Below are 23869 nucleotides of genomic sequence, written 5' to 3'. Positions count from 1 at the left end.
GCAATAATGACCACTGTCAGGCCTTTTGCAATCTGCTGGCATGACACTGCGGCAGATGAAAATTATATGGTTGAGTGTGTGTGTGTGTGTGTGTGTGTGTGTGTGTGTGTGTGTGTGTGTGTGTGTGTGTGTGTGTGTGTGTGTGTGTGTTTGTGTGTGTGCGTGTGCGTGCGTGTGGTGTGTGTGTGTGTGTGTGTGTGTGTGTGTGTGTGTGTGTGTGTGTGTGTGTGTGTGTGAGGCTGTGAGTATGTGTGTGTGTGTACGAGACTACTGTCATGGGATTCACATATCTGTGTATGAGTCTGGGCTTGAATATGCATGAATGAATGTGGATGGTTACATTTTTATACATTTTTCTTTTCTGCAGTCTAACAGTGCACATTCTTGGACATTTATAAATAAACATTTATGAGACATCAAACTGTAAAATTATTCCTGTTTTGTCGATTAAAAGTTGAATTTTTGGTCAGGGCAAGAAGACATAAATATGTATCACCCACAGCCTATCCTCTTCTGTCTTTACCATCGGCCTCGTGCTCACTGAATAAAGTGTCATTGCCAACCAAGCCAGGTAGGAGTTAAACATCAAAGCACAGCACAATTAAGCCAAAAATAATACAAAATGAACTGCCACTCCAGCTTGTTTAAAAGTCACTCTCACATTCAACCTTTTCAATCATATAACATTACCGAGCTATTTAATACTCTTATGGGCTTTAGCAATATCAAGGAGTCATTGTGTAATACTCCGTGTCTCGCTGGATTTCTGTGGTAATTACATGAAATGAATACCTTAATTAAGTAAATGTGTCAGATAGCTGCATATATGTCCTGGGTGTAGTTTGTATTCCTGGATCATAGAATCTCTCTCAAGCTTTTCCATGCTGTCTCTCGCTCGCTCTCTCTCTCACACACACACTCTGTCTCTCTTTGAGATAATGACGTTGAGCTTTGTGGTACCCTTTCTACATCCTTCCAATTTCCATTAGGTCGTTTGCATTCAGAAACTTGGAGTATCGATATTCACATACACAGCTCTATACACACCTTACAGTTATAACCCAGGTGTCTGTATGTTAGCGAGACCTACACCTGCTTTTTGCAGGCTGTCTGTCGGTGTTTTAGAAAGGAGGCCCCATCTGTTTAGCGCTACACCTTGCCTGTGTGCAGAAAAGGTCAGGAGCTCATCAGAAGGCACCAGAAGAGCAGAACCTGACGAATGAGCAGTGGCCAGTTTGCCCATTAGGAGGTCTATTATACAGGCAGCTCCATGAGGAAAAAGTTCTTCTGACTATGCACATTTTGCTTTGGTGTGAGGTTCTTTTTTCTTTTTTTTTTTTTTTTGGTGGGGGGTTGTCTTGACATGGGATGACCCGACTCAAATAACACAGCTCTCAAAGAATACAGCCCTCAAAGAAGCAGGGTCACAGGCAGCTTCACGAGCCTACAGATAAGATACACAGAGATGGGAGTCGTGGTAGGCCAGGAGAAAATAGCTTTTAATGTGTACTGACTTGTAGATGGCCCTTTTTGCTTAAAGCATGTATTATCAAAGATTCACTAGCTTTGGTGTTCTGACACTATCGCAACCATGCACCTCGTTTTTTCTCACAGCAAGACAAAAATGATTAATCTTCGAAACGCTTCTCACCAGCCTATTATTCTCAGCTGGTATCTACAGCGACGCCATATTTTTACTGCATGCCTCTTCTTTGCAACACTCCACACAGCAAGACACTGAATTTCGACCGAATGCCTGAAGTGTCAGTTTAGGTTAAGCTGGTCACATCAGATCACTAAAATCATCACAATATAGATACATATATTCTACATGTACACACATTAAGCATTTAAAAACATACTTTAAATATGTTTTAAATACAGAGCCATGTCCCTGTATACACTAGCCTCTTCATTAATATACAATGGCTGAGTAAGGCCCATCTGTTGGCAAGTACAATTACTCGGCCACCCACTATGTCATTCATCACCCATCAGTTTCTGACCACAGGCGACTGCTGACCGGATATTATTTAGGAAGAAGATCATTGTGCGCACAGCGTGGTAGGTAGATGGTTCTGGGGGTTGTGCTGGTGCAACTGTGTCCAGCAAAGCAGTGCTGGATTTGGGTCTTTCGGGTGTCCCCGCCGCCGGGTGTGTTGAGGGCCAGCAGAAATCCTGTGGTGAGAAATAACCCTTTAATGAAGCGCTGAATCATAGTGGTTAACACAAATCATGCATGATATAGGGGAGCTGATTTTAAAGTTTTTAATTCTTTAAACACACGTACACACAAACACACTGTGATCCGTTTTGAATATTGCACCATTGCTGTCAACATCACAACCGTGGCGTGATTCTCCGATCCTAGCCAAACATGCTCTGCTGAATTCACATTTCATGATTGTGAAGGTCACTGAAGTTTAATTAGCTCATCTTCATGGGTTGCACTTGATTAGCAACGACATTCAGGCAGCATGTGGCTCTCAAAGATGCCTGACTGACCCAAGTGAGGATGGATTCATGGATTTATACTTTTACCCCAAATTCTGACCCTTAAAATCAATTCATCAGACTAGGTCACCTTCCAATGTACAACTGTCCAGGTTCAGTAAGCATTGGATTCTTTTTCTTTGTTAACTGCAGTGCAATCTGATGTGTTTTTCTGTCATAGTCTCTCAGTCTTCTTGTCAACTCACAGCAGTCTGGTCATTGTCCTTTGACCTCGCTCACAAACAAGGTTGCCCACTGAACCACTGTTCATGCTCACTAGATGGTTTTTGCTGCTGCTGTTTTTGTGGTTTTTTTTTTTGCAACATTATCTGTAATCTCTAGTGTGTGAAAATCCCATGAGATCATGAGATCAGCAGTTTCTGAAAGGCTGAAACCAGCCTCTTCACTACCAAGAACCATACCACAATTATGGCCAAAGTGATTTTTCCATTGCATGCATGTTTGATGTGATTACTCTGTTTGATGTTTGATCTAACAGTGGTCTCTCTCTCTCTCTCTCTCTCTCATGGACGTAATTTTGATTTCAAAAGTGGGGGGGACATGGATTCGTCGCTATTTAAATATTTGGTTTTAACCGTAAAAACTGGGGGGGACCAAAACCGGCTTTTGAAAAAGTGGGGGGGACATGTCACCCCCGTCCCCCCCCCCAAATTACGTCCGTGCTCTCTCTCTCTCTCTCTCTCTCTCTCTCTCTCTCTCTATATATATATATATATATATATATATATATATATAGGCTATATATAACATGTGCTTTATATATGAACATGTGTTTATCACTTCCTTTCTTCAAATCGATTAAATCGCTTATGTATACCGTCTAAGAAAAAATCTTCAATTATGCTCCTTAATACAGCGTATTTATACGGGCAGGGGAGGAGTTTGCAAGTTAAAGCTGTTTGCAGTCAAAACTAGACGCGCTTACACAGGACCAAGGTATCAGACATCAGACTGCTGTTTCAGTAACATCGCCACACCACCAGCTGCATTCTTCTCTCAGAGCAGGTCGGCGCAGTCCAAGTAGCGGAACCGACCTTAATTTCAAAGGTAAGAGTGTGATGCATGTCCCTGTACTAGGCGTTCAGAAGATTACTGGTTTAGTAGGTACAATTTCACAACGCGAGTTACGTTGCGTGTTTATACTGTAACGTCCATACGAGTTAAGTCCATTTATGCTCCATACACAATTTTAGTATGTTTAATAACTGCTGTATGTTTCTTTCTGAGATTTTTTATCCAAAGTCCTTACAAGGAGTTATTCTCACGGACCTATTTGTGTTGTTTTGTCCCGTGAGAGACGCACCTATAGGCTACAGGAGGCTTGAGTCAACGTTTCACGTGTGTGTCCACCTTGCCAGGTTTTTTTGGGGTGTGTGAGTGGAGAGTGGAGCTAAGTTTGATCTTCACAGTCACGTCTCCGTGTTTCTGGAGGATGTAGTGCGTGTCTTATAATAATCATAATTCTGTAATCCTAGCTTTCACTTTTGAAGCAGACGTGTAAAAATCAAAGTAGGGACGGTAAGAGAGGATCTAGTGATGTTCTTGGCTTGCTGATGTTCAAACAGAGCCCATGGTTTCTCCTCTTTTCTCGGACGTGTGTTTGTAACGTTGTCCTGGGGTCCACTGCTTAGATTCGAGAAGGAGGGTGACTTGGGGTGTTTTACTCGGCTTGTTTAATTTAATCGGATCGGAATCATCTTTGAATGTTATTCAATATGTAAAGTTTGCGCATCTTTTCTTTGTGTCCGAGACATTGTCTTGGCCGCGGAGATGGTGGACCATTTCAGCATCACTCGCGCGCGTGCACGCGTCCGAAGGGGTTGCGCGCAGGCTACATGCTCTCTATATTTGTTACGCATTACCTGCGTTTTATGCAAGTTTTATGCAAGTTGATCGAGGAACTTCTTGTACGTTATAAGTTCCAAGCTTTATGCCAGCTTTAGGATAAAGGTTACTCGCAAAATCCCTCTGAAAAATTAAGAAAGCCGGTGGTTTATCACAAGAGTTTAATCAATTTCCGAGTTTCTAATAATCAGTCTGGGTAGTAAAGTGATGGTTAGCTCATCACTGTGCTTTATTTCTAGATGAGCGCCTTTTATAAACTTGCCACATGAATGGTCGTCTAGCATCGCTATTAACACTTCATGTCAGTAACACGTGGCAACAGATCAGAGAGAGGCAGTCTGGAGCCTCTATGTAGGTGTCCGCCAAACAGATGTCCAATTACTTTGCCTTTCACAGCTCTCTGCCAATTGATTAACTCGATAATATGAGGTATGGAGCTTAGATTAAGGCTGCTGGCTTATTTTTATATTTGGTCATGAATTAAATTTCTTTGAAGTGCATAAAATGCATAATATTCATATTTTTTCATTTGTCGCTGATAATGGGATCCATGTGATAAATTACGACGGTAAAGTGTGGTTTTACGATCAGATTATGAGTCATCTGTTTATAGAAGGCATCTGTCTATATTTTAGAATCGAATTACAGCTCTGTTCTTTGCAGGCAAGAGACATCAGATAATGAGGTCTGGAGTGTGAGTTTTAAGTGCGGACTATACACTGCTTCATTGCCTAGCAGCGGCAGTAGACGGCAGACTTAATCTCCAGTAGGGTGATATAGATCAGGGTGATAGATGGGGCAGGCGGTGTGGTTGAACATCCCCGGCACACTGCTGTCTGCCGGGTCATGTCTTCGATACTGCAGGCTCATTCGGCCAGCTCTCCTCACACACTGTCTCAATGGTAGTGATGCTAATATATTATAGGCTACTATGCTATACTATACTATAGGCTACTAGAGTATACCATATATGTGTACTATATGTGGGCTCTCTGTGCTCTCTCTGTATATATGTATGTCTGTATATATATCGTCCATGTAGTTTGTGTTAGCTGTCCTTCAGGATGCCTCTAACTCAGACATGGGATCCTCATCACAGGATTTCTGTTGGCTGGGATGTTTGAGTGGCAGACCACTCAGCCCAAGAGCATAAACTCCAGCAACACTGCTGTGCCTGATAAACCCCGACCATGTGATTCTCTTGTTTTAATGACACTGCTGTGGCCAGCAGTGGCCAGAAACTAGTGACAAAATACACATGCAAACAGGGTTAGTCTACTATCTATAGCCTGCAATCATTTATCTATAACATATGTATCTAATACAGTGAATTATTAGGTTTAACATTGTATATCAGTAGCAATGAACCAATGCTGTCTAATGAAGTTTATGAAGATGGATGTACATCGTTAAGTAGGAAAATAAACTAGACCACAGGTAAAGAATTTGGCAGTTGTGATGATCTGCTCTAATACCCATGACTCATCAAGGGCATTTGAAGGTCCACTGCGACCGTGGCCCTATGCCCACACCCCTGCAGCACCCGTGGGCAACTAGGCCTGTGACCTTCACCCTGTGGCGCTGACCGAGCCTGGCCCTGATTCACAGACCCGAGCAGCAACGTGCTGTGCGTCGGCACGCTTGAAAGAAGCGGCAGAAAAGTTATTACTGGCCAGCAAACAAGAAAGATGAAAGACCTTGATAAGAAGGGCCTTTCTGAATGGAAACGCAGCTAGAACAAAACTAAGCCGCCATTCCTTCGTGTTTCATCCCAAGGTGAGGTCCGGAACCTGGCGGAAGCCCTTAATTGGTTTATGTCAAAGCAAATTGTTATTTCTGTAGAGTCACGGAGCGTGAGTGAGACGTGCGTTTTCCGTGTTTGATTTGTTTTGCAACCGTATTTTACTTCCCTCAGCAGATTTCTTCCTCCCTTTCAGTCATTCACTCCCCTTTAATGGTTCTTGGCAACAAGCACAAGGTTCATGAATAAATCAAAACTCTCACTGTCACCGCTCAAAGCAGGAGGGAGTGGAATTAACATGTACTGTACAGTTCTCAACTGAGAGCTACTTTCATCATATTCCTTTTCTTTCGACATCAGACTGCGTAATGCCTTTGGTGTGAGTTTATAAATAATTGCACATGTAGTTTTTGGGATCATTGTAATAATTGCGTCTGCCATCAATTATTAACCCAAACCTAACTGTGAACTTAGTAGCACCTGTTCATTCCATTTTCCTCAATTAACATTGTGTTCCTCTGAATACTTCTCTCCAGCGGCAGACCCCTCTCAGTGGTCTATTTCTACCTCTTCCTCTGAGAGCACTGTAGCATCGCAAAGAGAGACTTTGATTTATGACGCAGGGGATAAAAGGAGCAGAAAAAACCCCACATTGTTCCTCATAAACAATATAAACAATAGAAATAGAGCACGCCAAGCACACTAATATTTTCATACGGGTGATTTTGAACAGTAGCTGATTCTCACTAGGTATGTACTGGTTATTGCTGACAAAGAGTCTAATGAGAATTGCCAGTTCACATTTAAGCTTATAGTACTACAGAGTTGCAGTGCATGTTATGCCTGTGTGTGTGTCTGTGTGTCTGCTTCTTTTCTAGCAGTAACAGTTGTGAAAAGATGACAAAAAGACATTATGGGAAAATCACAAATACAGTAAGCAAAATTGCAACATTAAAGAAACCAGACATAAAAACCACAACACTTAACACACAACATTAAGCAGCAACATTACAGCTTTAACCAAACAGGAAACATTTAAAAGAAAAACACATTTGAGGGTACTGTGGTGTGGTGTGAAAATAGGAATTTTTACAGTCAGTTTTTAAGTTGCAGTAATTATTTAGGTATATTCTAGTGATAGCCAATGATGCGTTCATGCTTTGTGTCTGTGTTTCATTTTGAACTGAAGAAAATCATAAGAAGTTTTGAAAAAAGTGTGGATATGAAAGCTCTTGAGAATAAGCAGCAATCAGTTAATGGGAATTGTCGTACAGGCTAGAGTTTGAGGTAACAAATTAACAGATTCATCTAAGGCTTACATTTTTGTATTTTGCTTTTCTGTAAATATTTCCGCTATTCATCTTCTACCTCTTCTACTATTACTACTAATTCTCAGCAAGAGTATGACTTCAAATGAACATCTGGATATTTGGCCAGTGTAAATTTGCTGTGTTAATTCAAATGGCACTTTTAAGTGTAAAATTTCACTTTATTATCCAAATAATTAAAAAATATGAAATAAAATTGTGTAAAAATCAGTAAATGCAAAATTCATCAATTCTCAATCTAACTAAACTGTAAGCAGTAGCTTGTTTTAATTGGGAAAAAAAACATCTGACAAGAACAATTACATAATTACACTTTGAATTTACCCCAAACCCTAACCTACCATGGGGGAAATTAGCTGTAGAGAACAAGCTGTGGTAGTATTACCTGATTGTGGGTAGGGTTGCAGCGGTAACCGGTTTCACGGTATACCACGGTATTAAAATGCACGGTTACCATACCGTGTGCGTTTGCTTATTACCGGTAAAAAGCAAGCCAGCGGAGAAACTGACCCGCGCATGCGCAACTCCGCTCCGGTTCAGCTACTCAGCACACAGCGGTGAGAATGGCAGAAAGTGCATCAGACTTAATTTTTTTAACAAAAAAAAAGCTAAACTAAAATCAGCGGCGAAAATGACGTAATCGCGGTGGCTCCGCCCGTGCGCGAGGGTCTCACGCGCTGTCGATTCGCGAGGTCGTGCACCTCTGAATTTTGTAACTTTGCGCGCGCCGCGCCTCAGCGCAATGAACAATGTCATGTTTGCAGGGTTCATACATCTTTATAAGGTGGAATTAAAGCACTTGTACGTCACTTTCCCAGCACCTTAAACTTAATTAAGTTAAATATTTATACATATACTCGAAATAATTCGCTTTTTCATCACATTATTTAATGGTTGTTTACGCCCAATCTCAACGTCTTCACGTTCTCTCATGTTTAGTCCTGGAATTACAAGAGGCTCGTATTTGTTAACGTAATACAAAAGAACTGTGCGGAGTCGCGCGCTACGGTCACTAGTGAAAGTATAAACCTAGCTTTTATGGTCCTTGCTTTCACTGGATGTGAAAGACGCCATTAATTTACATGCGTTCATTTTCAAATTCTAACGTGCCTGTTTTTCATATGTTAAAACCAGACTCGGTGTGAAAGCCTTAAAATAGAAATCTCTATTGTGAGGGTCATGTCAGAAATAAATCCTCTCTTTCTGCAGTATCTGGTTATATTCTAACTTGGCAGTACAACGGACGTTTACAACAGTTGTTGATCAGACACTGACCCAGGCTCAGTTTATCAGATATTAAATTATTTAAACTTAAATAATTATACTGAAATCCATGATTTAGGTTTCTCAAATTTTGCAGTATTTATATAAACATGTGTACAGCTTTTTTTTATTTAAAGGAGACATTTTGTATACAATTGTTCCAGGTTTCTACAATAAATAGTTAATTGAACAAAAAAAACTTGTTGTAATTTCTTTAAGGGTCAGTGTATCTTTTAATAATATACAAACAAACTGTGATACCGTGATAACCGTGATACCACGGTATTGTCTGAGACGGTTATCATACCGTGAAAATCTCATACCGTTGCAACCCTAATTGTGGGTCAGGATCTGATGTTGCTAACCAAAATTCCCTCATCTTGAGATTCCATATTTAACAACAGTTAAACGTTAATTCACATATCCTGTTTTGGACACCTTTCTTACCCTTAGCAGAACTTTGAGGTGGTTGTGGGTTGTGTTTGCACAAAAATAATGCAGAATTGGTGATTTCAAAGCCACATGAGCTTTGTAGTTATAGGAGAGAACCTTTAAAAGGTATTTAAGGCTTTTACTCAACCTATTTAGTTAGTGAACATATTTGTTAGTTGACATGTTTGTTTTCTGTCTTATTTGGAGCAATGTTTAGGGAGGAAAGGAAGAATATGTCTGGAGTGTTCAGTGTTGTTCATGCCGTTTAGTTGGTGGATTACTTGATTTTGTGGTTTGATTTTCAAAAGCAGCCCTGAATTTCCAAACTACTGACCACCATGAGCCTTCAAATGGTCTGAACCAGCAGTAACATTTACTTTTCTTAATATTGTAATGGGGAAACTGCTTATTGCCCTACTAAGCAGTGTTGGAAACATATTTTTTTTAAAGGTTTTTGTTCCTTATACAGCCATTACATAAAAGATGTTAAGAGCATCAGTACCAAACTCTCTGCAGCTGAGCTATGAATTAGGCCATGACCAGCCTCAGTGTGTGTGTGTGTGTGTGTGTGTGTGCACCTGCGTAGACTGCGTAGGGTTCAGTCACTCGAGCTGAGCTTGACCACAGCACCGGTTGCCTCTTCTCCGTCTTTATTAAACACGCACGTGTAACACACTCGGCTGTGGCATGTGGTTGTTCTGGCTGACGCTGAACTTGCCCACCATGTGAGTTTATTTTCTCCGTCTTCATTAAACAAGGACATTGGACTTACAAATCATGTCAGCGCACCGTTTCTACGCGGCCAGCCTGGTAGCCATCGGAACATGTATAACGGCCCGGAAATCTCCTCTGCTCATGAACCATCACTCTTGGTGTATGACAACAGCTCATATTTCCAACGCATTTATGCCTTAGATGCTGAGTAAAGCCCTTTCAAATCTCATAATTACATTTTTCACAGAAAAAGGGAAGATGTCATGAGATAATTCATGGCCAGTGGTGTTGGGCCTGTGCCAGTTTCCACACACGTAGTAAAAAGCTGATAGTGTTGTAGAGAAAGTTCTTTAATCATATAGCTGTGGAAAAAAAAAAAAAAAACAAGACAACAGCTAAATGTCTGGCAGCCATCACATCCCACTGTTTGTTGAATCCCAACACAGGCATGAGGTATTCTACTTATTGAGGTAGGTGATCAGCTGAACTAACTTTTTTAACAAGCTAGTGCGGCAGACTACTGGAGAGCATGCCAAAATGCTTGAAAACTAGGATTGATTTCTGAACTCTTCCTAAGTTAAAACAATACTTGGTGAAATAAAATGAAGTTGTTTTTGTCACGGGTGTGAGGGGAGGAGGCGTTCAAACAAGATACGTTTATTCCAGATAGTACAGTACACACTCGCAGCACTCGTGTGGCAACAACATTTAACTAGCACTTAACACGTATCAGACTCAAACAAAGACGAGCACAGGACGATATGAACACACACTATGTACACGTAACGTATTTGACTAACGAGAAGGGTGAACACACACATACACACACACCCAGCCACGCCCACGGATGTACATATAAAAACACGGAATACGTTAACGCACGCCTGAAGGGAGGGGTCCGGGCTGTACCGAGTTTTCTTCAAAGTGTTTAACATCTGAAAACACTGCATCTTTTTTCTGGCTTGTTATCAATTTCTGCGTCAATAAATGCTTCAAATGAAAATATGTTTATTTTATCTGGAATTTGCAAGAAATCTTATCAATGTTTTATGGAATAAAACTGATGCAAAAAAAGTTCATGTTACTCAAACACATACCTATAAATAGTAAAACCAGAGAAACGTGATAATTTTGCAGTGATCTATAAATGTTTTCCAGAGCTGTCTATCCAAGTATTGAATATGTGCTTTTAAAAGTGGGATTGCGGCTCAAATTTCAGCCCATAAACCTAAACCTTTAGGGATTGGACAAGGGAGGGACAGTACCTACATGCCTATTTTTATGTCGGGGTTAATTCACCTGAACTTTTTTTGTAATGCAATCATCTTCAGCAGCTGTATTAACATCACATTAACTCTGAGTGAGATTGCTGAGCCCAGCTCCATTATAGAGTCACATGGCTGTGATTGAGAGAGATCCCACAGGAAACGGACACGAGCTTCCAGTGAGCTTCTCCTTGTTGGAAATGGCTTAACCGAGCAGTGACCAAGTCCGTAGGGCGGCTCCAATCATCTCAGGATTTAACAGTCTCACTGTTCGAGCGGCACATGTCAAAATCAATCAGCATGGTTTAAAAAAAGCTCTTGTAGGACTCCTTCTGAAATATTTGACTTGCCTAGAAGCACAGGTTAACGTCATTGAACAAGAACCATAATGCATCAGGATGCTGTCTATGGCAAAATTAAATTAGGATTCTCATAACAATGTTAATCTAGGATAACCAGGCACTGTAGGAACTAGTAGAGACAACTTGCACAGGACTCATTTTGTATGGTAATGCAAAGACTTCTCTTCATCTTTAGCTGCCTAGGATTAAATTTAACTCTGGTAATACCCAAATGGAATTATACTAAATAATTTGTAATTGACATGTGTACAAGTGTGTTTTATATCTGTGGAGTCACCTGATTAGAGTCGCATGCTGTAAATAGATTTGTAATGAGGCCCTCTCTGATGAGTTTGCTTACAGCAAAACTGCAGCGGGTCTCTTTCATAAATCACTCTAATTCTGCATTTGCTCACTTAGTAGATGTGTGTGTGTGTGTGTGTGTGTGTGTGTGTGTGTGTGTGTGTGTGTGTGTGTGTGTGTGTGTGTGTGTGTGTGTGACCCATTCTCTTATCATTATGTTGGCATGGTAATGTTTACTACACATCCGAAACATGCACAGAGGGATAGAGAGTTAAAGAAAGGCTGTTTGCCCAGCACTATCACCATATCTATAATGGGCAAAAGGCTGCACTGCTGTATGCAAACAGGCATTCAGAGACCCTGAAAATTCAGTTGTTTGCTAATCTCAGATGTTCAAATGTGCATACTTTTTAAAATCTTTGTGCAAAAAAAAAAAAAAAAAAAAGTTGCATTTAGTCAGACCATATGAACATGTAAAGTGCTTACAGATGTGCCTGGTAATAAATGTTATCACAGTAACAATATGCAACACAATTTCATTTTTTTCCTGTTTATATGCTATAGCCCTAGTGGGGCATTGCTTATCTGCCCTAAGCCCTGGGGTCCAGTCCAGGGCCCTGGTGTGGGTCTTCCAGAGACCGGCACTCCCATCTGTCCTGTCCATTCATCAGTGCTTTGCTGCAGTCACAATGGCCTTGCTTACAGTCAACTCTATTTTCCCAGGACACAGCCATGTCGGGCCATGGGTAAAAATAACTCCTGACGTCTGCGATTATTCCAAACCCTTTAAACTGTCTTTTCCCATTACATGTACGCAAGTGTGATTGATTGACCCTATCTGTGGGAGCCATGATGTGTGTGTTGCCCGTGTTTGTGGCAGGTTTGGAGAGGGATTTCCTCTGTCTCTCCCTCTCTGTTTATGCAGGTCAGGATGTATACAAGAAGCCCCAAGCCACACAGGGCATTTAAGGAATAGATTCTCCTTCTTGGTGGTCACTGGGTGTTTTGAGCCCAGCTCACCTTGGTCTTCCTCACCATCACAGCTGATCATGCGATGTGATTTTATTACAGTGCAAAAAGGGGCCAGTTGGAGCTTCGGCCTACAGCAGAAATTGCTCTTAAACCCAAACAGACATCTCTGGGCATCGACTCTTTGGAAACATGTCCTGCAGACACAAAAGTAATACCCAGGATGTACTGCACTGCCATTTCTATCTCAGCAAGCATAAATCATGACAGGAGGTTCTTTTGCTTAAGACCTGCATCCTGTAGTCCCCAGCAACTTTAAAACAAAGCCCAATATTCTAGGTAAAGGGAGCCAGATATCCCAGATAGAAGTTACAATTGCAGTCCATAAATCATTTAGAGTCCCTGCGCGAACACCTTTTGTTTCACACACTGCTTAGTAGACCCACTTCATCGTCAGAGGGAAAAGCAGCCACTGTCTTGGACTAGAAACGTCCAGTGATGTTGGCAACGAGCCACCGTTCACCTTCTCGTCTTTCCCAACCTGAACATTACTTCATCCATCACAACAAGGGCTGCGTTGGAGGGCGGACGGCGTTGACTCCCCCACACTCAAGGGGTCCCTTGCAACTTGAAGGAAGGGGGTTGAGACTCTCTCAGGCCCAGCCTGGTGCGGAGAGGTGACACTCCTGCTGTAGAGAGCCACACCTGTCTGCTAGATGGAGGATGGGGGCTCCACAGCTGACAAGACTTACAGATGATGGAATCCACCATTGAGCAGAGATGGCCGTTCAGTTACAGTACAGCTTCACGCCATGTACAGACTTGTTGGTCAGAGCTACAGTGGCTTTCTGATTGGTGGATGCTTTAACAGAGCGGTTCTGAGGAGATACCACGGACAACTCGCTTCATAGAATTCCTTTGGACTGTCAGCAAGTGGCCAGTCCTTTGTATGTTCAGAGCAACACCCAATGTGACCCAGTGGTAATGGCCTGAACAAATGCATGTACACCTACAGCTGGATGCAGAAGTTTCAAAGTGAAGATCCTTTGAAACAGGCATAGTGAAGGTGGGGTGTGGCAGTCCCTCAAAGAGAACAAGACCCGGACAAGGAGGCTGAGATATAATAAAGCTTATTTTTGTACACTGGGAGACAGGGAGTTTGCACAAACAAAGGTGTCAAATTGTCAAACTATCGCACACATAAAAAAAAAAAAAAAAAACTCTTCCAAGCTTTCCAACATTTACTTGGGTTCCTAGCGGTATAAGCAAAGCCGTCAGTCCTCAAACTACTGGAGAGCAGGAAAAGTATGAAAGGTGAGGCAGAACGAGGACCAGGTGTTAGCTGTTAATTGTCAGTTTTCTTTGCTCATCTGGAGCAGGTTCTGTCATGCTTTATGTGAGAAAACTGGCCTCAGATCAGTACAAAGGCCGACTCCCTCCAACAGGTCTGCTGTCCTTCATAAACTAGTATTCCACTAGAGCCCCCTGACCATGGATGTAATTTTGATTTCAAAAGTGGGGGGGGGGCATGGATTCGTCGCTATTTAAATATTTGGTTTTAACCGTAAAAACTGGGGGGGACCAAAACCGGCTTTTGAAAAAGTCCGTCGTCGCCCCCCCCCCCCCCCCCCCCCCCCCCCCAAATTACGTCCGTGCCCCTGACAATATATGAGAAATTGCATTTGTTTATGGATCAGATCGTGTTTATGGATTGGGCTTTTATGCTCTACCTAGATTTATTCCCCTAATCTCCACCTATTTCAGTTCTCTGCGATCTTCTTTAAACAGAATGTTGTTTCTCTCATCTTGCATGGAACATGATTTGAGGTCTGCTTTAATAGCTTCTCTGAAGAAGTGTTCGCAGATTTCAGAGATCATGTTTGAAAGGGGAGGACAGTACAGGTAAAGTACTCTGAAAAGTAATTTCAGTCTTGGATAGTGATGTGTCGTCTTTTCAGTTGATTACATTTCCATTCACTGGCAGACAATTACTCTGTAAGGTTGAATACGACATTGTAACAAATTGTTTATTCAGCTGAGTATCAGTTGAATGTGCTTAACGGGATGCCCTGCCATTGTACTATGTCAACCGAAAATCTCATTTACTTTCTCTACACTACATGCTGAAAATGATGATGGAGAAGAAAAGAGAGAATATTTTGATTGCCATGTAGCAGCGTTTTTACAAATCCAACAGGATTTCTCGCCTGCGAGAATCCTGACACGTTTCGCGGGGTCGCGATTGCAAGCAGTGACGTTATGGTTTCTTTTATGGAAAGTATTTTATAAGCCCGTAAATCCAAGATACTTCTATTATTATTCTGCGTGTATGTGACCATCCCTTAGTGTGCCTACAGTATATGATGTCAATATTGATATGAATAGGGATCATGTCCAGAAGGAGATGGTGTATGCTCTTCCTTTTGTGTGAGTGCTGAAAACATTTATTAGGCATCTGCACATGAGGCTCAGAGTTCTTTATAATAACCTACACTCTGTTGGTTTTATAGGGGCTGGGGTGTCTATTTATTTAACTCCGCTTCAACCATTTACTTATTTCGACAGTTACATATTGAAGTTTGTCTATTCATCACGTATTTTATGATGTACAGAATGTGTTGACAAGAAAGAAAGTTGGTATTTCCAGCAAGGTGATTTGTGGGGAGCATCGTGCCTTATCCTTTATCTAGTTTGACACCATCAACATATCACTGGCAGCTTTAAGACAGTCAGTAGAGTACAGCAGAGTCCGTTAGTAGCACAGTTCCTTATTTAGATCTTCTTAAACTGCACCTCATGAGATGTTCCTTCTTCCAAACAGTATGGGTTAGATGTAAATGTTGAATTTGGAACTCGTTTAACTCCAAGCAATGAAATCTTGTTCTCCTACTGTTATTGTTAAAGAACAACAGGATATGAATTATAAATTGAGGCAGGGATTAAGAGAGCTCACTGTTGTCTACGCACAGATCAATCCCATGTGCCCCAAACATAACTGCTTGTCACTTTATATAATGTATAAGGTCCCAAGGAAGATGATCGTGTGGGCCTGACTCTGATAATGGAATAAGGGAGAAAGTCACCAGAGACCAACTGCTGTTGGTGTGAATTCAAGCAAACAGGTACACAATCTCATCAGGCAAGACTTAGAGGTATGATTTAATTTAATCCTTTTATACGCAGGGAACCCGACTAATTTTAGATCTTTGAGGGTAAACCTGCAAAGTTCACACCCATGGGGACATGACGAGGAAGCGTTCCTACACCGCCGCACTTAATTTGTTGTGAACCTCGGAGCACTCGCAGGGCTCCTCATCTAGGGATGTCGTTAGCGTAATTCGTGGTCGAAAGACCATGCCACAGGAACACAGCTCGACTGCAAATCGAAATCACTCGAAGGACTCGAAGGGGAGGAAGCAAATATTCCTCCGTCATGCTCTCGAGTCCTCAGCTGCGCTCCCTGAGAATGGCACGGCCATTCGAGTATGATTTAAGAGCTGACCTTGTTGCTCGGATTCAGCCAGATGGTTAAGTGAGGTAAACACAGGGAGGGTCAGCACACACTGAGACCTCCACCACATGGCGCCGACGCCATCACAGTCACACACTGCTGCACCAGCTGGAATAAGAAGGACTTCGGTGCTTATGGAGATCAAACGCTAGGAAATTAGACGCCTCTTTGAAAGCCGGTTCAGATTACTGTCACATTTCCTCTGTGAAGTGCTTTGCCTTTGGAGAGACGGGCAGGCGTTAGAACATCATCGGTCGTGGCAAAATTCGGAGAGCTGAATTTACTCTACCAGCTTTCATTGATGTCCATTTTCATGTTGTAGGTGTCACTTCAACACGGGGCGCTGTGCTGTGATGTCTCGGACTGACTTAGGACAAAGCATGTTGATACTGCAGGATGTGTCTGGGACTGCACCATTAGCCTGAAAAAGATGAAGAGCCTCAGTGGTCCTGTGATGTTCGCCATGTCTCAGAACGCAGATGACAGTTTGAATCAGTAGGCTCTAGTATACTTCATCTGGAGACGTTTTTAACATAATTCACAGTCAGATGACCACGCACCTAAAATAAAACCCATCTAAGGATCAAAACCTTTAGACATCTGACAGAGGAACACTGTCACAATATTGTAAAATAAGAGAGGGTTCCGGACAGATTTAGCTGCGCCACTAATTGCCACAAGTCGGACAGAGATAATTCACAGGAGACGAGCTGCGTTTGCTCCACACTGCCGCCATAAATGGCCATGACAGACTCAACTACCCATCATCCTCGGTCCACTCCAGCCTAGCTGGGTTATAACAGGGGACCTGGCCTCACATCAGATGCCTTCAGATGGGCGAGGCACCAGGATCCACAGAAGCTCCGCCTTCTCAACTGCTTATCTTAATATGGGCAAACGAAGCCACACGTTAGGTCCCTGCAGTGCTCCTCCTTTGGGGAAGTGGTGTGTTTACTAAAAAGCCCAGATGCCTGGGCAGAATCATTTTTAACGCTGGTCAGAATGTGAGGGGAAATGTCGGCTGTTAGATAGACAGCTACTTGAGTTGATGGACTAATGTTTGCTTCTCCTTGATGACTGAGGACTACATTTACATACTGAGCAGTGTGTTATGCTTTTTTCCATTTGTTTATTTGTTTGTTTCTGGAATGCTGTAAGTATTGTCAATGATATGGATGCCTTCCTTGAGTAAAAAAAGAATCATTAATATTTTAATACCAGTCCTTGTGACAGAAACTTTCAAATGTCTTTCTATCGCTGTGAGTTTCTACAGTACAAATTGCAGTCCTTTAAGAATACTGAATAATATTTTGGCTTTATTACAATTATAACTAATTCATTATCTCACAATAGGCCAGAACGGTTGCCTTGTGAACACAATAGAGGAACTAAATTAAAGCGTCTGTCCTTATGAATGTTGATAACTCCTCTGAATGGAGGCTTATCTGCTCCTGGGTTTGGTGTTCCAAATCACGCCTCTTGCAGTCAACTCCTCTTGTTCTGTGCAGCCTGCTGTTGAATATGCATGCCGTCCTTGTCAATATGCGCAGACAGGCTTTCTTCTCCAGCCTCATGGTTGGCCCGCTCCATGCAAACGTCTCCTAAAAAGCCTAGCACAGCTTGTCGCCTCCGCGGGTTATTTCCCAAACCTGTTTGAGGTTATCGCACCGTGGTGCGTGCTAGTTTCATGCACAGCGTGGTCGCAGTGCGTCAGGCACCGACTACAACAGGTGAGGTGTAGGATTGTAATGCATGTTGTTGGATGTGGAAAGGCTCCTGTGATGAAGGCTGAAGGCATCCACCCTACGCGGGTCCAGAATGAGGTAATCGTGAGCTCTGACCACCAGGCCAAAGCACCAGCTGCCTGGCATTGCAGCCAGAACCTCCATTCAACCTTCCTAAGTGAAGGTCTCCGCCCCACCATCCTCCTGTTGGAGAGTGATGATCTCTGTCACACCACTGCCCCCTTTGGAGAGCAACATTATCTGTCACACCATTCTCCCTTCAGATAGTGATGGTCATGAAAAATTTGCAGTTGGTAATGACCATCACAACATTGGTCTTTGCAATACCATTTGCAGACCACATTTTACAAACCACATCAGGGCTCCTTGGGTGTGATTTAATACATCACAATGTATTATTGCAGTTGCAAAATGCAGCAGTTTAATTGTTGGCATTCCATTTAAAAATTTTTTTATATATTTTTATGTTTTATATATTTTTTACAATTTACTTTTATATATTTCAATTTCAAGTCATCATGGTACTGTACAATCATGAGGTGTAAAAGCACAAAAGTGCAGAGAAAATGAACAAAGAAAAAGCAAAGTGAAAGGAAAAATTCCAGAAATAACAGTCAGAAAATAATGAAATGTTAAAGGCTAAAAAATAACTTGCTAAAATGCTAGGAGAAAAATGTTCATGTGTGTGCATGCTTTTGTGTGTGTGTGTGTGTGTGTGTGTGTGTGTGTGTGTGTGTGTGTGTGTGTGTGTGTGTGTGTGTGCGTGTGCGTGTGCGTGTGTGTGTGTGTGTGCAAGCTAGTGTTCCAGGAAGAGAAAAAAAATTATTAGCCACATTTTACAAAAGAAAAACAGCTTACACTGCTCAGAAATCTCTGAAGCTGACATTCCATACTGAGGTTTAACAACCAGGACAGGAACCAGCTCATATGTTGGTGGATGTTATATGCATACAGTATTTTTTAGTCATGATCTGTGTGTACAGTGCAGTGATGCTCAACACGTCTGCATGCATTTGGATATTATGCATCGTAAGCTTTCATAATACTGTGATATCCTCCTTGTAAAGGGGTTAAAAATTCATAGCAACATTCTGGCATTTAATTGCTTCCACACTGCAGTAATTGAAGGCATAATGAACCTTGAATCGCGAACACTTTCTCCTTGATTTTTACATTTAACTGCAGTATTGAATTGAACGCACGCCTTCGCAGTATCATGTCACCAAACAGCAAAGCCAGCTAGCTGTAAATAGTCATTGGAAATAAACACATTCTTAAGCAATGTTCTTGAATGCTATGGTAATGTGGTACAGTGGTTCAGTGGTTTAGGTCGGACTTCCATACGGTGCGGAGGACGAACGCCCTTGTTGATCATTCCTACACTTGCTTTTGGCACAGTGGAGTCTGGCTCTTTGGCTTGCTCACTGTGCAGAGAGCACACGACGCACCAGCAGGGCCAGACGAGAAGGTTAAGGGCCCTGCCCGAAAGCCCAACAGCAGCAGGGCGAGCCAAATGTACACATCCTCACACCGGCACCGGGTGATGGCCGCCATCCCAGAGTTTCTCCTGCACCGGGTTCAGTCAGTGAGCCGCCTTCTCGTCGGACATGTAGAAGAAGCTGACTGTTGACTGGCTTTAGCCTTACATACTGGCAACATGCTAAAGCTAGGAAGAACACCTAGGTAACCTATGTGACCTAAAGTTGCTTTTTAAAATGATTTTCTCAAGATGTTGTTTTCAGTGCCACTCACTGGAATGCTGGGTAATTATTTATAGCCTGGTTACACAAAGCTTGACAATTTAAAAAATCCCCTTTTGGTGTTTTTTTTTTTTTTTTTTAATACAAGGAATGACAGTTATTACCATAAATCTTTGAAGAGAGGATTTTGGTTTTCTTCCAGCTTTTAATCTGTCAGTATGTTTTGCTCTGATACCCAGCTCTTCCTCTTTGGAGTAAGCTGGAAACTTTCTACATTTTTTGTCATTTTACAGTAACAACCCAAAGGCAGCAGTATTCTTCCCAATCCATTTCAAAATCCCCACAATACAAGAGCCAGTGTGTTGCGGTTTACCACATTTAGAGCCAATTTCCCAGACCAACATGAAACCCAACCTCAAACAGCTTAATCCATGTGAGGAAAACCATGCCTTACTGTATTTTACTATTGATAATGCACTACATTTACAGTAGAAAACTATGTTAACATAGACAGAGAGACGGTCTGGGACAACCTGGCAGCACTGTGGGCGGAGTCAAACCCTCTATGATCCACACTCCGCACATTCAGGCTCCTGTCTGTCTTTTGTCTGCTCATGTCTGTGTCTCTATCCAACTGATGTTATTGTCATACAACTACAAATAGAGACCCATTCCTTTAATCATCTCAGCTGTTTACGAACAGATGTTCTTACAAAGGAAGAGAAAATGCATTCTCTTATGGGAAGATAATGTCAAGATATCATGTCAAGGATATATTCCATTGTATATTTTTAGCATTCTGAATTAGTGACCCTGCACACAGACTGGCACACACACGCACGCACACACACACACACACACACACACACACACACACACGCAACGCATACACGCAGTTCATTTCACTGCAGTGAAGTGTCCTCCAGAGAGTCTGAGAGGTATTAAAGGTGAGACGTTGTACATCGTCTTGGAGTTTGGAAACGGCTCAATACTAATCAAATGAAATAAGCCGATCCTTTAGCAGCCTCCTCTTCAAAGACAGCAACAACAAAGAGAGAAAAAGGGGGTTGGAGGAGACTGCCGTCATTTCCTGAAGGCCTGAAGTTCACCAAGAAAACACAAACATGTAAATGCTTCTCTGCCAAAGAGGATATTAAAACTACATTCCGAAGGAATGTTAGTGTGTGAAATTTTCATCTACCAGATTTATGTAGACATATTTTTCTTTATCTCTCTTTATCTTTTCTTTATCATATTTTTATCAATATTTTGCATTATGACAAGATGTGACATTCATATCAATCCCAAATGAAGAAAAAAATAAAAAATTAGATAAGACAAGCAGCCAACAAGTGGATGAGCTGTGTATTTTTTTTCTCCATCTTGTCAAAGAAATGTAATATCCCCCACCCCTCCCTCATCCCCACCACTTTAACCCCCCACCACCACCACCATCACCACCACCTGTTCTATCAACTTGGTATCCATTTTCTCTTTCTCTTTTTTTCTTTTGCTCTTAAATCGAGAAATCAGCAAATGGAGAGAGCAGCCAGGCAAAGTTATCAAAGTGATTTGTAGCCTGACAGAGCTGGCCACAAGATTGACTTCTGAAATCCTGATCATGGTGCATAGCTGTTTATCTATTTCACTTTGGCCTGAGTCTTTCTCTCTACCTCCCTCTCTCTCTCGCTCCCTTCCTCTCTCTCTACCTCCCTCTCTCTCTGCTCCAGTTCTGTTTTATCTAGCAGTCCCGCGCCTCTGCCCTGTCTGATTATTTATGTCTGTCATTCTGTGGTTTAGCCGCTGCAGAAAGGTTAGAGCTCATAACCCGGGTGTGCAGGCCATTGCGACTGGGACTGGCAGACCTGATGAAACTCCAGCCAGCTTGGCGCTGATCTGGCAAGCGCCACGGAGCTGAAGCGTTTTTTTTTGTCTCATCACTTTAATATGCTATAATGCGGAGATGGACATTCCAAGTTCAGAAAGTAAAAGTCCTCACCAAGATTTTGCTCAGGCTTCCTGGATTGTGTTGATTTCACTAATTTTACTTGGATTGCACTAATTAGAAAATCCAGCAAGCTTGAGTAAATCCTGGGAAGGACTTTTACTTTCTGAACCTGGAATGCCCACCTCTGCTATAATAAAGACTTCAGCATGCAAATGTAAGACAATGTGACACATATGTTAACACGCTACTGATTTGCGAACCTCCCGTGTCCACAGGTGAACTACACGCTCCATGCCCACTCGCTTAGAAACACATTTTTGAGAAACACCTTGTAGGCGTGCAGTTAGAGACGACAGGCGATCTCTTGGCATGCACAGTTCGTGTCAGCTTCCCTCCAGCTCTCTTCCTGACCACAGATCGCTGTTATCTGGGTATTTTTGGGTGTCAGAGCACTCAGCACAGCGTCAGCACCGGCACATGTAGAAACAGCAGCAACACTGCTGTACTTGACACACTCCCACTCCCAAAGCCCCACACCAGCATCACTATTGTGTAAAGAAGGGTCAAATCATATCCATTCAGAAAATAAAGTGATGAATGAGGATGCGGGTGGCTAACAAATCATTCCTTTACCTAGTAAATACCATCAAGATACTTATAACATAAGTGGACCTAATATAGATCCCTGGAGTTGTAGGTGCATATAAGCTGTTTCTAAAAAGGTGGCTGGCCAGTTATCATTAGCACATACGTAACCCTAAAGGGCACAACATTCCATACAAACCCACAGAAATATCAGCAAGAGTCCCGATTCTAATTACCCACAGACATTTTCTTTATTTAACAGCCACCTCCCACATGAATTCACGTGCACCCCCCAAACCTCCATTAATTGTCATGTTGGTGCAGTGAGTGGAGGGATTAGCATGTGCTAGCCGCGCGAGCTTTAGAAAAAGGGCTGAGCGGCTCATTGTTTGTGTCCCCTGTGCTCGCAGACAGAGCGGGACACGCCGCATGTGATTGGCATTCTTGTAACCGAGCTTGTGTTCTGCATCCCATGCGGTTCCGTCCCAGTGAGCCCAACCCGAGAAACTAATTGGCCTTTGTGCAAAAGCCGGGCCGGCCAGCGTCAAATCTGTAAGGCGTCAGGAAGCTACGATAATTGTTACAGCTGCGCCTTGCCTTTCGGGTTGTTTTTTTTTTTCAGTCCAGCTACCGTAATAAATAAAATATGACTCGAGGAAGGCATGCTGGCCATTTTTTTTACTCCTTTATTGCTTTGGGTATTTTTTTTCTTTCTCTTTCTGAGGTGCTAGTAACAGACTACAGCATTATGAAGAAGGAAGAAGCGTAGGCCTATATGTAAATTGCCCACAAATATGTCAGCGAACATTTACACAGAGTAAAAGTATAGATCAATATATTTTTTCTTGGATTTTTTCAGCATTGGGTTTATATGCAAAGTTAATTATTTTGTTGAAGTGATTTTTAAGTTTCCTCAAGCTTCTCCAAATAAGTCCACAGAACAGCTGCCCTCGTGTAGCGTTGCCAAAATGTGTTTTCACAGCCTTGTTGTAATGACTTAAAATTGTATACCAGGATTAGATGGCTATGTTGTACTGATTTCTACTGCCAAACTGTAGATAATGAAGAATATAGAGAATACAGGGGATAATTGAATTAAGATTATTAACATACTCTTGTAAATAATCAGTTGGTTGGCATGAATAGAATAGAATAGAATTAGTTGGGTCTGTATTACTGTCATTTCCACATGGGACTTTACTGGCTTCAAAGGATTACTATCAGAACATATCAGAACAGTTCATGTGAGTGTTATAAAATGATATCGGGCCATTTCGTTTAATGACAGTACTGTAAGAAGTGTTAGGAACACAAAAGTAAGCATTTCCTGTGTCTTGCACTTGGTGTTATTTGATTTAGTTCAAAGGTATTTCCAAAATGCTGAAGTTGTCATCAGCAAATAAAACTGTTAGGAGACAGTTAGTGGTGTGTAAGAGACGTCATGCTGACTGGTCTCTGCTAGCTTCTCCTCTTCATTGTTAGCCATGCCAGCATTTTTGGGTGAAATTTAAGTTGCTGTTGTATTTTCCAACTTTTTTGCTGAAGAAAATGGGAAGAAACAGGTTAAGGGATTTCGGTGGCTTTGCAAGGGTAGTTTAAGCTGTTAATCCGAAAATTGTGTTCCCTGAGTTTTTAATGACCACAGGCATTTAGGAATTACCTGTC

The 23869-nt window shown here is 42.0% G+C and overlaps 1 protein-coding gene across 1 annotated transcript in view; it reads left to right on the top strand.

The window, feature by feature from the left end:
• Positions 1–3454: 3454 nt before the first annotated feature.
• Positions 3455–23869, top strand: part of cntn6 (contactin 6) — a 77442-nt gene continuing 57027 nt past the window's right edge. The window contains exon 1 of the mRNA XM_077014060.1: positions 3455–3561. The gene's annotated coding sequence lies outside the window, so the exon portion shown is untranslated. The remainder of the gene's footprint in view (positions 3562–23869) is intronic.

This window comes from Brachyhypopomus gauderio, chromosome 8, assembly GCF_052324685.1.
Source record: "Brachyhypopomus gauderio isolate BG-103 chromosome 8, BGAUD_0.2, whole genome shotgun sequence".
In the NCBI taxonomy this organism is placed as follows: Eukaryota; Metazoa; Chordata; class Actinopteri; order Gymnotiformes; family Hypopomidae; genus Brachyhypopomus; species Brachyhypopomus gauderio.
Note: the sequence above shows the minus strand (reverse complement) of the source record. Positions and strands in the feature narration are given on the sequence as shown.